This window comes from Arachis ipaensis, chromosome B10 (assembly GCF_000816755.2).
Source record: "Arachis ipaensis cultivar K30076 chromosome B10, Araip1.1, whole genome shotgun sequence".
Lineage (NCBI taxonomy): Eukaryota > Viridiplantae > Streptophyta > Magnoliopsida > Fabales > Fabaceae > Arachis > Arachis ipaensis.
The window spans coordinates 98,666,892-98,684,531 of record NC_029794.2 but is presented as its reverse complement, the minus strand read 5'-3'; the positions used below and the strand labels follow the sequence as shown (position 1 = coordinate 98,684,531).

Sequence of the window (17,640 nt, the reverse complement as noted above, 5' to 3'; positions counted from 1 at the left end):
AATTGGGTGAACCCTTTGGATTGTGACTCAGCTTTGCTAAAGTCCCCAATTAGAGGTGTCCAGAGTTCTTAAGCACACTCTTCTTTCTGCTTTGGACCTTGACTTTAACCGCTCAGTCTCAAGTTTTCACTTGACACCTTCACGCCACAAGCACATGGTTAGGGACAGCTTGATTTAGCCGCTTAGGCCAGGATTTTATTCCATTAGGCCCTCCTATCCACTGATGATCAAAGCCTTGGGATCCTTTTTATTACCCTTGCCTTTTGATTTTAAGGGCTATTGGCTTTTTCTGCTTTTCTCTCTCTCTTTTTTTTTTGCTACTTTTTCTTGCTTTAAGAATCATTTTTATGATTTTTCAGATTATCAATAACATGTCTCATGTTCACCATTCTTTCAAGAGCCAACATATTTAACAATCTTAAACAACAAATTCAAAAGATATATGCACTGTTCAAGCATTCATTCAGAAGACAGAAAGTATTGCCACCACATGTAACTAATGAGAATTTCTCTTATTAAAACTCGAAATTTTATTGCCTCTTATTCAAAAGATCTACTATTTTATTCATGTTTGCTGATGATGAGAAAAATAAACTATGACTTAATTGGAGATAAAATCAAAATAGATACTAATTACTACTATATGACTCCTAAGGTGAACTTCTATAACGACACTATCACAGAGTTAAAGCAGAAATTAGAATTTAACAACCTTTATTCTGGGAAATGGGTGTTCCTCTGATCCGTGGGGTGCTTGATTCTTCAAGAGAAAACTTTTGGCGCTTCAATTCCCTTAAGTCACGCCCTTGATCCTCTTGTTCTTTAAACATATAGGTCAGCATTTGACTGTGTTCCTTCTGTTCTTTTATTATTTGCTCCATAGCCTCCTGGATCTTGGTGACAGACGTCTCAAGATACTCCCAATATTTAGATTGAGGGATTTCTGGGAGAAATTCCTGTGCTTTCTTCTTGGTGGGATCCTCCTGCGCTTGTTGTTTCTCCATTGATGCTTTGGTGATTGGTTTCTCAACTGAGATATACTCAGTTATTCCCATTCTTACTCCGGCGTCCTTGCAGAGCAGAGAAATCACGCTTGGATAAGCCAACCTGGCCTCTTTAGAATTTTTGTTAGCAATTTTGTAGAATTCAGCTGAGATCAGCTGATGAACCTCCACTTCCTTTCCCATCATGATGCAATGGATCATCACTGCTCTTTTAACTGTGACTTTAGAACGGTTGCTAGTAGGCAACAGAGAATGCCCAATGAAGTCCAGCCATCCTCTGGCGACTGGTTTGAGATCCTCTCTCTTGAGTTGATTTGGGACACCCTTTGTGTTGGTGGTCCACCTGGCTCCAGGGATACATATGTCCTCTAGAATCTTATCCAGGCCCTTGTCTGTTCTCATCATTCTCCTGTTGAAGGAGTCTGGATCGTCTTTCAGTTGAGGTAGCTTTAAGATCTCTCTGATCTTATCAGGGATGGTATGAACAATCTTTCCTCTGACCATGGTCCGATATTCAAATAAAGCAGTTCCAGATAGTTTTTGCTTGTCAGTCTGTCACATATTAGCATAGAACTCCTGGACCATATTCCTTCCCACTTTCGTTTCAGGATTAGCTAGGACTTCCCAGTTCCTGATTCGAATTTGCTCCTGGATCTCCGGATATTCATCTTCTTTTAGATCGAATCTAACTTCCGGGATCACTGATCTCAGACCCATTATTTTGTTATAATGGTCCGAATGTTCTTTAGATAAGAACTTCCCTTGATTCCAAAGTGGTTTTGGAACGCTCTCTTTCTTGCCTCTTGGAGTGGGTTGTTTTCCTTTGGGAGCCATGATCTTAGTGATCGCGGATAAACACACCAAACTTAGAAGTTTGCTTGTCCTCAAGCAAAAGAAAAGAAAGGAGAGGGATAGAAGGAGAGCTAGGTGCAATTGTTGATGGGATGGGAGGGAGGCCGAACTCAAATTTATAGGGAGGGAGGGTGGGTTTTCGAAAAAAGAGATAAAGATATGATAAAAAGATTTATTTGGAAAAGATAAGATAGAAGATATGATAAGAGAAGATATAGTTTAAAATTGAGAGGATATGAAAGATTTTTGAAAAAGATAGATTTAGATTTTGAAAAAGATAAAGTGGAGGTTTTGAAAAAGATATTGATGAGTTGAAAAGATAGATTTGTAAAAAAAAAGTTTTAAAAAGAGTTGGATTGAATTTGCAAAGAGGCCTGGTGCTTATGGATTAAAATACATTTGATATTTTTAAGGTAGGGTTTTTAGAAATTAGGGATTTTAAAAATCAGGGTTCTTAACATGTTTATGTAAGAAATCATGTATTAAAGTATGAAAATCAAGATTTAGAATGAAAAAAATTTGAATAAAAATGAGTTTTGTCTCCTCCCTGCCATCTTGGCGTTTGAACGCCCAAACACTGCCTGTTTTGGGCGTTCAACGCCCAAATGCTGCTCTCCTGGGCATTCAACGCCCAGCTGCTGCCATTACTGGCGTTCAACGCCCAGTGGGTGCCCATTTCTGGCGTTGAACTCCCAGATTGCTACCATTACTGGCGTTCAACGCCCAGTGGATGCCCATTTTGGACGTTGAACACCCAAAATACACTTTTACTGGCGTTTTCTTGCCAGTGAGCTCTTTTTCTCTATTTTGTGTGCCGAGTCCTTCTGTAACTCTGTGGACTTATACAAATGATTCCCCACCTTAGTGTCAGTGAACTTTATATAAATAAATAAAAATAAAAATAAAAATAGGGCAAAATACTTAGAGGATTGTTGCCCCATGGCTGGGTTGCCTCCCAGCAAGCGCTTCTTTATTGTCTTTAGCTGGACTTTGCTGAGCTTTTAATCTAGCTTCAGCCTTGAGCATTCTTGCTCAATGTTGCCTTCAAGATAGTGCTTGATTCTCTGTCCATTGACAATGAACTTCTTATTAGAATCAATATCTTGAAGCTCCACATAACCATATGGTGATACACTTGTAATCACGTATGGTCCCCTCCACCGGGATTTCAGTTTCCCGGGGAATAGCCTGAGTCTAGAGTTAAACAACAGAACCTTCTGTCCTGGTTCAAAAATTCTAGATGACAGCTTTCTGTCATGCCACTTTTTTTATTTCTCTTTATAAAGCTTGGCATTTTCGAAAGCTGTGAATCTGAATTCCTCCAGCTCATTTAGCTGGAGCAATCGTTTTTCTCTTGCTAATTTGGCATCAAAGTTTAGGAATCTGGTTGTCCAGTAGGCCTTATGTTCCAGTTCCACAGGCAGGTGACATGCCTTACCATACACGAGTTGGTATGGAGAGGTCCCTATAGGTTCTTTCATGGCTGGATTTAGCCGCCTCTGTGGTTGAGCCAATGGTTTGGCATTATCCTCCAATAAGATTTTGTGCATGCATCTAGCTGGGCTTATGCCCTTAAGGTCACCTATGGACCACCCAAGAGCTGTCTTGTGTGTCCTTAGCACTTGAATAAGTGCCTCCTCTTCCTGTGAATTTAAAGCAGAGCTTATGATCACTGGAAGAGTGTCACCTTCTCCCAGAAACGCATATTTCAAGGATGGTGGTAATGGCTTGAGCTCGGGTTTAGGAGGTTTTTCCTCTTCCAGAAGAAATTTCAGAGGCTCTTTCATGTCCTCTGAATCCTCTAAATCAGGCTGAACATCTTTAAAGATGTTTTCCAACTCTGATTCAAGACTCTCAGCCATGTTGATCTCTTCTACCAAAGAGTCAATAAGATCAACTTTCATGCAGTCTTTTGATGTGTCTGGATGCTGCATGGCTTTGACAGCGTTCAACTTAAACTCATCATCATTGACTCTCAGGGTTGTTTCCCCTTGTTGGACGTCAATGAGGGATCGTCCAGTTGCTAGGAAGGGTCTTCCTAGAATGAGAGTAGCACTCTTGTGCTCCTCCATTTCCAACACAACAAAGTCAGTGGGAAAGGCGAATGGCCCAACTCTGACAATCATGTCTTCAATCACGCCTAATGGGTATTTAGTAGAACCATCAGGTTCAACGCCAGATCCTTGCCTATTTTTGGCGTTGAACGCCAGTTCTTGCTTGTTTCTGGCGTTGAACGCCAGTCTTGGGCATGGTCTAGGCGTTCAGCGCCAGCCTTCCACCAAATTTCTGGCGTTTTAGTGCCAGAGTTATTTTTCCCTGGGCTCTTACTGTCCTCAGGTGAATTTTGGGTGGTTTGCTCATTTCTTGGCTTTTTGCTGCCTTGAGGTGGGGTATTTAATGTTTTTCCACTTCTTAATTGAACTGCTTGGCATTCTTCTGTTATTTGTCTTGACAGCTGCTGCTTTGTTTGCCTAAACTGTTCTTCCATATGCATATTAGCCATTCTTGTCTCTTGTAGCCTATCTTTAAACTCGGCTAGCTGCTTAGTTAGAAAATCCAATTGCTGATTGAATTCAGCAGCTTGTTTTACAGGACTGAGTTCAGCAGTTACTGTTTTAACCTCTTCTTTCATGGAAGGGTCACTGCTTAGGTACAGATGCTGATTCCTGGCAACTGTATCAATGAGCTCTTGAGCCTCTTCAATTGTCTTTCTCATGTGGATAGATCCACCAGCTGAGCAATCTAAAGAGATCTGAGCTCTTTCTGTAAGCCCGTAATAGAAGATGTCTAATTGAACCCACTCTGAAAACATTTCAGAGGGGCATTTTCGTAGCATCTCTCTGTATCTCTCCCAAGCATCATAAAGAGATTCATTATCTCCTTGTTTAAAGCCTTGGATGTGCAGCCTTAGCTGTGTCATCCATTTTGGAGGAAAGTATTGATTCAGGAATTTTTCTGTTAGCTGTTTTCATGTCCTTATGCTGGCCTTAGGTTGGTTATTCAACCACCTCTTAGCTTGATCTTTTACAGCAAATGGAAATTATTTATTTCGAAAATAAAATAAATTAATAAAATAAATAAAAATAGGTGAAGATTTTCGAAAAAATGAGGGGAGAGAAAGTGGTAAGGAAGTTTTGAAAAAGATATAATTTGGAAAAGATTTTAAATTTTGAGAAAAAAAAATCTGAATTTTTTTTTTAAATAATTTTCGAAAATTTGTTTTAAAATTAGAGAGAAAAGATATTTTTGAATTTAGTGAGGAAAGAGAAAAACAATAAAATAGCACAAGATTTAAAATTTATAGATCTAATGCTCCTTGTTTTCGAAAAATTTGGAGAGAAAACACCAAGGAACACCAAACTTAAAATTTTTAGAAAACCAAACCAAAATTTTCGAAAATCAAGGGAAATCAACAGGAAAACACAAAACTTAAAGTTTGGCACAAAATTTAATAGAGAAAATATTATTTTTGAAAAAGATTTTAAAAAGAATGAACCAAACTGCCACGGACTTAGACCAATGCTCTAGCCAATTGGGTAGTAAATGTAACACTTGTTTTGAAGAAGGATATTTTTAACCAAGAACAATAATAAGAGACTCTAAACCAAAAAGAAAAATTTTCCTAATCTAGGCAACAAAATAAACCGTCAGTTGTTCAAACACGAACAATCCCCGGCAACGGCGCCAAAAACTTGGTGCACGAAATGTGAATCACACTTTTCACAACTCGTACCACTAACCAGCAAGTGCACTGGGTCGTCCAAGTAATACCTTACGTGAGTAAGGGTCGAATCCCACGGAGATTGTTGGTTTGAAGCAATTTATGGTTATCTTGTAAATCTTAGTCAGGAAGTCAATTATGTTTATCAGTTGAATTGCGAATAAACGAGAGAGCATGAATTAAAGGTTACTTGTTATGCAGTAATGGAGAATATGTTGGAGTTTTGGAGATGCTTTGTGTTCTGAATATCTGCTTTCCTCTGTCTTCTGATTCATGCATGCACGTTCTCCTATGGCTGGCTTTATGCAGGGGCATCACCATTGTCAGTGGCTACATCCCCTCCTCTCAGTGAAAATGGTCAACGCACCCTGTCACCGCACGGCTATTCATCTGTCGGTTCTCGATCATGCTGGAATAGGATTCACCCTCCTTTTGCGTCTGTCACTACGCCCAGCAATCGCGAGTTTGAAGCTCGTCACAGTCATTCAATCACTGAATCCTACTCGAAATACCACAGACAAGGTTTAGACTTTCCGGATTCTCTTGAATGCCGCCATCATTCTAGCTTATACCATGAAGATTCCGATTAAGAAATCTAAGAGACATTCATTCAATCTGATGTAGAACGGAGGTGGTTGTCAGGCACACGTTCATGGTTTGAGGAAGGTGATGAGTGTCACTGATCATCACCTTCTCCACAGTTAGGCGCGAATGGATATCTTAGAAAGGAACACGCATGTTTGAATAGAAAACAGAAACACTTGCATTAATTCATCGAGACACAGCAGAGCTCCTCACCCCCAACAATGGAGTTTAGAGACTCATGCCGTCAAAAAATACAAAGTTCAGATCTAAAATGTCATGAGATACAAAATAAGTCTCTAAAAGTTGTTTAAATACTAAACTAGTAGCCTAGGTTTACAAAAAGTGAGTAGACTATGACGGATGGTGCAGAGATCCACTTCTGGGGCCCACTTGGTGTGTGCTGGGGCTGAGACTTAAGCGATTCACGTGCATAAGGCCATTTTGGGCGTTCAACGCCAGGTTTGGTTCCATTTCTGGCGTTGAACTCCAACTTTTAATCATTTTCTGGCGCTGGACGCCAGAATTGGGCAGAGAACTGGCGTTGAACTCCAGTTTACGTAGTCTATCCTTGAGAAAAGTATGGACTATTATATATTTCTGGAAAGCCCTGGATGTCTACTTTCCAAAGCATTTGGAAGCACGCCATTTCGAGTTCTGTAGCTCCAGAAAATCCACTTTGAGTGTAGGGAGGTCAGAATCCAACAGCATCAGCAGTCCTTTTTCAGCCTGAATCAGATTTTTGCTCAGCTCCCTCAATTTCAGCCAGAAAAATACCTGAAATTACAGAAAAACACACAACTCATAGTAAAGTCCAGAAATATGAATTTTTCCTAAAAACTAATGAAAATAAACTAAAAACTAACTAAAACATACTAAAACCTATATGAAATTAACCCCAAAAAGCGTATAAAATATCCGCTCATCAGTAACATTGCTCCTTCCTTCTTTTATTCTTTTATAAACAAGCAAGTTAGCTTTCTCGATGTCCTGAATTTGATTGGAAGTTGTTTGTGTTTGATTTAATTTGATTCTCATGTATGCTTCCATTCAAATTTTTATTATCTGTTCACTTCATATGCTGTTTTGTGACTTAGCTCTTTCCTTTTCAGCACCACCATCACTCTTGCAGCCACTTTTGTATGGTGACATAGTGACGACTCCTTCCACTCCGTATGATCGTGAGCATCGAGGACGGTGCTACATTTTAAGTCTGGGGAAGTTGTCCAACTTCAGCAGCGCATTTTGGGTGACAATCTTCATTTCCGAACACTTTTAGTGTAGTTTCTTTTTATGTTTTTTTGGTACTATGTATATATTTTATCCTTTTGAGAAACTTTTTACTTAGTTTATTGCACTTTTTAATTTTTCTTGTACATAACTTTGTATTATATAGTAGTTATGCATATTTTGACATTTTTGCTCTTAATTTTGGCTTGTAAATATGTTTTCTTTTTTTCTTTGTCTTGATTGTGATTTGGGATGATTTGATGAGTGCACCTAAGTTTGATTTCCTATATACTTGCTATTTTGGTTTGATTGAAATTAGGAATTTAACATAGGATTTTTTGACCTTTTTCATCCAATCACACTATATACATATATAGAAAATGTGTTAGTCAATTAATGAAATTTCCAAAAAGCTTATCTTTTGTATATAGGGCATTGAAAATTCAAATTGAATTGAGTTGAAATTCTTTGAAACTTGCATGATTTATATATTGTGGAATATGATTTTTGAGTTAAGGAACATACAACTTGTGAGTTTTTTAGTCTTATTGTGTGGTGACATCATTGGACTACTTATTTCATTCTTGTGTGTTGCTCTTCTTTATGATTGCAATCTTTGGTTTGTTTAATTCTATATATCTATTGTTTAATGTATATTTATGCAATTATGTGATTGAGGCCATTATTTCTTTATAGCTCACTTAACCTAAATAGCCTACTATTTCATTCACTTTTGTTTGCCACTTTGAGCCTATGAATGTCCCCTTTTTGTTCTTTATTTTTCCACATCATTAACCTTAAGCAAAAAAATAATGAAATGTCCTTTATTTGAATCTTTGAGTAGCTTAAGTTAGTGAGAGTGTGTGATATTTAAGTGTGGGAAAATTGTGGGAACTTTGATTGATAAATAGGTATTTTATTCTTGTTGAAAAATCTTGGAAATTTGGAGTGCATACTCATGTAATAGTATAGAAACCATACGCATTGATGTGTTGGTATATATAATGTTCTTGAAAAAAAATTAAAAAAAAGAAAAAAAGAAAAAAAAGAAATAATGAAAAAGGGGACAAAATTACCTCAATGTGAAATTCAATAATAATCAATGCATATGTGATGGAATTGCATTTGATGCATGAGTGTGTGTATGTAAAAGTGACTTTGCTAAATTTTTATCAGAAACCAATCACGCAATCAATCAACACTGTCATCAATTCAGAACTAAAACAAATTCAAACTCAAACAAATTCAAATTCAAACAAGTAGATAGCAGTTACAGCAAGTAGCTCAGATAGCAGTTAATAATAGATAAGCAATTAGGCAAATCAAAACAAATTCAAACTCAAACAAAACATGTAAATGCATATGATGCATGTCTGTCTTACAGTTGATGATATCATTTGTCGGTTATATAGCCAACTCGACATGTCCTAGTAGCTAACCTTGGACAGAAACACCCATTGCAAAGCAAGTGGGCTTGAGCCACACCCCCTTGCTACTACCCGCTTAACCCAGAGAAAGTGGAATAATCACTACTACTGCTACTACCCAGGCGGGTGTTTAAAGACTCAACTTAGAGCAAGTGAAATAATATACTACTACTGCTACTACTCAGGCGTCACAAATCACTGACCTAAAGCAAGTGGAACAAACCAAAATATTTGCTACTACCCAAGTATCTCAAACATTGACCCGGAGCAAGTGAGACGAACCACAATCCTTGCTATTTCCTAAGTACCTCAATCAAATTAAATTTTATTTTCAAATTCATTCTCAATATCATTCAATTCATTTAAAAATCTTACTTTGAAATCAATCCTTATCATCCTTCCTATTCCGTTCATCAATAATTCAAACTCAAAACATAGTTAATTCTTTTCTTAATAAATTAAACTCAAAATGTAATCATTTCCTTAATAACTCAAAATCAAATCTTATGACCCTTAAATCCATATCTTTCTAAATAACCATTTCAAATGAAACCTCTAATTTTTATAAAAATTTTAGCAGCATCTCCTCTAAAATTCGGACTATGCCACCCTTCAAAGATCCCAACCAAACCATTTCTCAAACTCTTCTCAAATCTTTTCCAAACTCAGACCAATTCCAATATCAAATCATTTATAAAATCAAACTGCTTCCAAAATCAAGTCATCTTCATATCTCAAATCATTGCCAATTCTAAGAATCATTTTCGATAAATCAACAAAACCAAATTCAATATCTCAGGTCATTTCCAATCTCAAAATATTTTCAAATCTCAAGAAAACCAATTCGGCAACCTTCGATCTAACAAAATCAATCAACTAACCCAAAATATTCAATCTTCTCAAATAACCAGATATTCAACCAGACACACAATATAATCATCCAGGGTAACTCAAATCAATCCATAAGACTCACGAAATTATAAAAATATATTTCTTTTCACGTCAATATCTATTCATAACAATCCTGCAATATAAAATAAGTTTTTAAGAAAACCCTACCTCGAATCATCGAACCCATAATCAAACGCATCAAAGAAACCCTTTTCTCTCGGCCCGCAATCAGCGGCAGCCGCAACCATAGCCCCAAACCACTTTTGTAGCAACCACAGCAATTCTAAAAGCAACGTATAATAACTGAAACTCAATCTCATAGCAATTCACGTCGCAAAACCTCAGCGTAGGGTAACAGAATAGTGATTAAAGGGCTTTTCAAAACGAAAATGCTTACCGTAACTAAGAATAATTGACTGAGCTAAGTAGCGGCAGCTCCGGTAGTGGTTTTGGCAATACCCGCGTGGTACCCGGTGACCAGAACAGCGGTAGAGCAGCTCGACAATGGCGGCGCTAGTCCTTCCCAGCTCCACAGACGGTGATAGAAGCATCCCCAGAGTACCTTTTCATCGCTCTCCTCCTTGTCTCCGCGAGCTTCCCCCTACGGTGGATCATCTCCTCGGTGACATCCTCCAGCGATGGCACGGTGAAGGCTTCAGCGAAGACCCTCCCATCCAGCGGCGGCAACACAACACGAATGGATTCCCTCTCTCTCCTCGTGTTTTCCTCTTTCTCTTTCCTCCATCGTTGGCGACGACGGCAGTGACTGGCGGTGAGTTGGATGCGGATGGGCTGCGACGCGACAGGACACGAACGGCGAGCTCCAGGCCGGCGGTGGTGGCGCAGCTCCTCCCTCTTCTCTTCTCCCTCACTCTCTTTCTCTTTTTTGGTTTCACGTGTGTGTGGGTTGTGTGTTGTGTGTTGTGTGTTGTGTGTGTGCATTTGGAAAAAGGGGATGGCGGTGGGTGAGTGGCGGTGAGGCGGTTAGATTAGGGTTAAGGTTTGTAGGTTTTAATTTGGGAATTAGGGTTTAGATAGAGTATTAATTTAAAATCAAATTTAATCCAATATAATTAACTTTAAGATAATTTTTTTTAAATAAAATTATCAACAAATGTAATCAATTATAAATAACTTTTTTATTTAATTTACAAAAATCTGGCTCTTACACTTTTCCCTTAAAAGAGCTAGATGAAATGAACTACTTTTCTGGCATTGAAGGAGTGAAAACCCCCATGGAACAATGACCCTCAAGCAAACAAAGTACATTAAAAATCTTTTAAAAAGAGGTGAAATGAGCAGTGCAAAGCCTGTGATTACCCCTATGACTTTCTCACTGAAGTTGTCTATCTTTGGAGATAGTTCATTTAGCAATTCCACTTTGTACGGATTAATAGTAGGTGGTCTGCAATATGCCACAATTACAAGGCTTGAGATCTCTTTTTCCGCCAATAAAGTAGCACAATTCTTTTACAACCCTCTTAAGTCCCATTAGAAGACAGTCAAAAGAAATCTTAAGTATTTGGCAGGCACTACACAATATTATTTGAGGTTCATTAAGTTCACAAATTTCAGAATCTATGACTTTTGTGATTCTGATTAGGCCAGTGACATTGATTATGGCAAATCAACCAACGGGTATGGAGTTTATCTTGGCTCTAATTTGATTTTCTGGGTAAGCAGAAAGCAAACAGCAGTGTTAAAGAGTAGTACAGAAGCTGTTACTGGAATCGTCTGACTACAAACGTACTCATTGAAATCAGAATTTCATGCACCACCATGCCTGTGTTGTACTGTGACAATCAAAGAGCAGTTCTTCTCTATGTTAACCCAATTTTGCATAACAAGTCTAAACATTTTGTCCTTAACCAATCTTTTGTTCGAGACTATATAACTAGAAAAAAGATTTTTGTTCAACATATCCCAACTCAGGATCAATTAGCTGACACATTAATTAAACCTCTCACAGCTGCAGCTTTTCTTAAATTCAGAAGCTTGTTAAGAGTCTTTGATGTAGAATCGTAAGAGGTCCTTGCTTTGAAGGGGTACGTTAGTATAGTTATACCAGCTCAGCCTTAATTAATTACATCCTCAACCAACTTGTATCACCACATTCTCTATATATTCCTCAGCTGCTATAAATATCAACATTATAACCACCTGTAACTAACTTTCACAATAATCATAATGCAGTAGTTTTTTCTCTTTCTTTTCTCTTTCATTCCTTCTCTTCCTCTACACTCTGATTTCTTCTTCTTTTCTTCACAACTAAGCTACTGATACCTTTTAAAGCTGATGTTGGTTGATTTGTTTTGTTACCTATATTAGTTTTTATTTATTAAAGAGAGTTATCATTTTCGATCTATTTTAGAGATGAATGTTATGTTGTTGTAATTGAATAAATTGTTTTTCAGTCACAAAAAATGTGACAATAAAAATTTAAATGTAGCAAGGAGCCGAAGAAGCAGGAAGATATATTAATTTTGATGACCATGCATTGTCGGCGTATGTTGCGAGCTGTAAACTCATTAAATTAAAAAGGACCTCAACTTTAATTATTTGGTAAAGTTTATAACGTAAGGCATCCTAGCTAATTACATACCATCGCATTCCCAAATTTGTTAACATGAATATACAGTGAACAATGCTATCAGAAATGCGATCAATTTAGGATTCGGAATGTTTGGCAACTAAAGAAAATCAGCCAAAAACAGCCATAACTTATCTTATTTAGTATTCATTAATTGTTGCGATAATTAATTAATACTAAATAAGGCAAGTTCTGCCTGTTTTTTTTTTTTTTTGTCTACCTAACATTACCCTTTAGGATTCGGTCTCAGCCAGAGAAACTTATAAAAATTCACCTAGATAATCAATTCAAAAATTAAATATGTGCAATAATTTTCTTGTTTATTATTGTTGGTGGGTTAATTTTCCCAACAATTATGTGTATCCAACTTGTTACTATAGTTTACCCTCTATATATATTACGTTTATAATCGCTAAATTTATAAAATTATACATTAAACTAAAACTAATAAACAGAACATGAATAATTTTGCCAAAGATCGGGAAATTGGAAAAATGATAATAAGTAGGTGAAAAGATTTGGATCTATATGTAGATAGCCGATTTAGCTTAAGGGAACAAATTAAATATACTTATGGTCATTATTATATTTTGCCACATTGGAAGCATATAGAGGATGGTGTCTAATCTTTTATGTGGTCAAAAGAGAGGACATTATTAACCATATATGCATGGGTTCAATATTAATTTTTACCAAACTTTATTTGTTTCTTTAAAATTAAAACATACATAGCTCTTGCACACACAAATTAAAACGATAGACATGAAGAGGAGAGTAATGATCCCTTTTTTCATATTATTAATTAATAAAAAGCATCATTTTAATATAATAGAGACAAACAAAGCAATAATATAGGTATAGTTCTCTATGTGGCCCTTAATTAAGCGTTGCTTTAAGAGAAAGTAATAATACTACGTACCCTACTTTTTTGAAAAAAGAGTGAGCATGCTATGATATATGATCATAGTGGTCTATAAATAATTGAAATGGGCATGCAATGGCTTTACCAACTTTAATTTAATACTCTGTTTAGTTTCATTATCTTGATTCTTCTGCACTTTTCTAAAAATCAAGATCAGATGGGTATGAGGAAGGGATTATTATTATTCAACAAGAAGCATAAAATTGAGGCGATTGTTGTGATACTAGCTATTGTTATGTGTATCATGATGTGCCAAGGGACTACAGCAGAAGCTACAAGCAGATTAAGAAGCATGAAAAAGGAGGGTTTTAATGTGAAAGCATCATTATTATCATCAAGGTTACATATGTCTATGGAGATGGAAGATTATGGTACTCCAAGTAGCTATGAATCTCCACCAGCTGATGATTATGATTATGATTTCTACAGAAAACATGGAGATATCCCAAGCCCTGGTGCTGGTCATTGATCATCATCATCAAGCTAAGTGAGTAATATACATACATATATGTATATATATATATGGTATGTTAATTTTCCTTTTCATTTTTGGTTATATATCTAATTGGTTTTTTTAGTGATGCTGTTTAAGCTACTAAATTTGGTCTTTATTGTAGGTGAGGTTGTGATTATTCCCGGGACCAGCTTACTTTGTACTTATTACTGGTCATATATATATTATGTCAGAGATGATGCCGGCAAAGGATTTTGATATAAATATATATGTGGGAGTTGTTACATGTATATGTTCTTTACTGTTAATTATATTATATTTACAGTTAATTAATTTCCTAAATATTTGTTATATATTATATAATGAGGAGACGCAATTGTTGTGTATTTATAAGTGAATGTGTATTTTGTTTCTGTTAAAAGTAAATAATAAAGTTTTTTTTTTAATTAGTTTTGGCGCTTGAACTGTTAAGTGTTAATCACTCATCCTTAAACTTGATATGAACCCAGCAATGATGAAATGATCAATTCCATTACGAAGAACGAAGGTTCTTTGTTTTTGGTAAAGTTCTTCGAAGTTATTGGTTCTGCAAATTTTTATGGCCTAGAAACAACAAACTTTTTTTTTTTTGTCAAGTAGATTGAACAACCCCTAATTCTAGGTATCACAACACACCCAAACTACACACTAACCCACACAACACTTAAGGGTTCATATTCAACACTTGGTGCACTCATCAAGATTTGAACCCGGGTGCAGCATATTAAGAGGCATATCGTTTAACCAGTTGAGCTAGGTCTTAACTAAACTACCACGAAATTGTGCAAAAGCATATCACTGGGTTTAGTTGATTCTCTTAGGCCCAACCTAATAACATAACCTCGTATCTGAGTATTTTCTGGGCTTACTCAGTATTTTCTGACCGAAAACCATGATTATTATTTTTTTGAGGTTTTGACTTACAAAAATTAGTAGTATTAGAATGGTCAGTTGAACGATGAAAATGACGCAACCAGAACCTTCCATTGAAGAAGCTGATCAGCTTCAACGAAGTAAGAAGAAGATACGTAATGACGAAGGAGGCTTTGGAGGAGAAACGTCCAAAGTTCCTAGAGAGGAGTTGTGGATGTTTGACAAAACTGCCTTCACAGGGAAAAATGGCAGAAGAAGAACATATGCTGCTCTAGTTATCCATGGTAGTCTTGAACCACAAGTCGATGATTCGGAAGAGGAGGGCTTGATGTCGGAAGACTCATCCGAGAGCGACATTGAGACAAATATGGAGGAGTTGGAGATGAGTCAAGACCAGAGAGAGGCCATCCGTCAAATGAAGAAAGAGGAGCGTAACAACCCTTCCATCTCGGTTAGAAGATTACAGAATGGTACCTTTAGCATTCATGTCAACAAAGCTGAGAAGAAAAGGTTAGAGAAATCATGGGGGCATGCACTTATAATCAAACTTCTAGGGAGAAGGATTAGCTATAGAGTTCTTAAGCGAAGACTTGATACTATGTGGGCTAAAACAGGTGGTATGGATCTCATAAACCTCGAGAATGAATATTTTATAGTTAGGTTGTATAGTGAAGATGACTATTGGTGTAAGACCCAAAACTTTTGAAAAGTCTTATTATGATCAAGTCTCAAATCATATAGTTATTTATAGCCTTAATTTCGAAAATCATTTTTATTAAAGATAATTAAGGCAAGTTGTGATTTATTGAATTTGAGACAAGTTATGATTTATTATCCAATTTGATAATTATTGGATTATTTTCTATAATTATATTATAAAGTTGGTAGTTGTGAAATAATAAGGATTTTTATATGATTCGGATTAAATAATTAATATTTTAAATATTAATACTGTTACTTTGGAAAATAAAGGGTTTAATTATATTATTTCTAATTATTTTGATTTGGGAATTTTATGGAAAATAATTTGTAAGATTGATGAGCAAATAGTATTTTTCTATATACAATTAGTGCTGAATTTAATTTGGGTTTCAATTACTACATTATTTCCAATTTCATCTGAAATTACTAAAATGCCCCTAACCCTAATTTTTGAAAATGAAACCCTAACCTTGGAAATCCTAACCCGACCCGGTTTCCCCCAACTGCTGCAGCCCCTCTCTTCTAACAGCAGCAGCAACACTTCCCCTTTCCTCAAACCAATACACTCAGCAACAACAGCAAATCTTCCCCCCTTCCCCCAACAGATCGCAGCACACACGGCTTCCCATTTCCACGAAAGAAAGGAACTGAGGCAGAGAAGGAGAGGGAGATTGAGTTGCGGCTGAGGAGAGGCGGAAGGAAGCTCACCGCGTTGCTGTCGCCTCGCCGTCGCGCCTACGCGTCCTACCGTCGCCGCCGTTGCTAGCCGAAGGGAGAAGAAGGATCTGTTCGCGCCGTCACCACGTGGTTGCTGAGCCGTATCATCGCTGCCATTGCCAACTGGTCCTTGGAGCCTGAGTCGCGCCTCTGTCACCGAACCAGAGGATCTCATCCTTGCTGAGTCGCCGCCATCTTGCCTCTGCCGGCGAGTACGAAGAGAGAGGGAGGTGGGAGTTTGCACAGCAGAGAGAGGCAGAGCGCGACAGGGGAGACCATCACCGCCTGGGTCGTCGTCTAAGCCCGTCATCGCCAGTCGCGTCGTTGCTGTCTCTGCCCAGCGCCGCCGCAGATGATGGGTCGCCGGGAACCGCCACTGAAGTCGTGTGGTCGTCATCCTTGCCAACAGCGAGAGAGGAGCAAGATGAATCCTTCTGTCTCCGTTGTTCTGGTCCGCTGAGAAAGGGAAGATGCTGCCTTTGTACTTCACACGTCGCCAACGAGCACGGAGAAGAGGAGCTGTGTCCGCGTCAGTGCCGTTTGAGGGGCTGTGCTTGGCCGCCGTTGTACCGCCCTACTTCACCATGGTTGAGCTCTGTCACTCCCTGCTCTTTGGGCTTGTGATGTTGCGGGAATCACTACAGGAAGAGGAGCAGGCTGAGTCACCGTGATTTAGGCTACCAGGAGTGATTATGTGACTTTCAGGATCACCACCAGAGCTCCGGGCTGAGCTTCTGCTACTTGAGACCCTGCTGCCACCGTGTTCCACCGCCGGTAAGATTTTTGAGTTTGGTTTCTGTTCTGTTGGAATTCCGGAAAGGTTAACGCCACGTGGTTGTTACAGTTACTGTCACCGGTGTTTTTGCTCGCAATTGTCACTTGGGGTTACTGACGGAGCCACTGTCGGGTTGATAGGGAGCTGCGGATGCTTCGTTTTGTTATTTTAGTGAGTATTTCAATTTTCGAAAGCCCAGCGTTAGTGCTCTATTCCGTGTAATAAGGTATTTGCGATGTTAATGGTTTTAGGAGTTAGAATCCGATTTGCTTATGCCGCTTGTAGCTGTTTCTGCTTTCGAGAGAGCAAGCCGAGTCGGGTTCTGATTGCCGGTGATTTCGGGCAGAGCAAAAAGAGTGCAGTTGACACGCTTGGGTTAAGTTTTGCTTGCCGAGGTAGGGGCGCTTTCCAAAAACTATGTTTTAAGTATTGGAATTATTACATATGGATACTGTTGTGAGATATCGTGTATTTGGTGATTGTATCTGCCTTATGTGTTATTTGATTAACTCGACTGATTATGGATGTTGGTTTGGTTGAATTGTTGTGCGGCTTTGTGAAATGTAATGTTTTGAAGTGATTCTTTAAAGATTTGAAATCTGAGTTTAATCCGTTGAGGATTGATTTGATTTGAGTCAATCATTTGATGATGTGAAAAGTCGAATGCACTTTTGAATTTAGCCTGGTTTACTTTAATTGACTTGATCTTGGACAAATGATTTGTTACTGAACCGTTTCTTTAAAGCTTTGGAAACGAGTTAAATCGGTTGATATTGGGTTGATTTTGAAATGGTTTTCTTGAGATAAGCCACTGAGGCGACTGTTGGATTTAGCTTGCTTTGAATTGATTTCTGGTTTTGA

At 37.8% G+C, this 17,640-nt stretch overlaps 1 long non-coding RNA gene across 1 annotated transcript; it reads left to right on the top strand.

Annotated features, from left to right (window-relative positions):
- Positions 13,221 to 14,119, top strand: LOC110267771. Its single transcript, XR_002355680.1, has 2 exons — positions 13,221 to 13,744; positions 13,837 to 14,119. It is a non-coding gene; the product is annotated as an uncharacterized LOC110267771 (long non-coding RNA).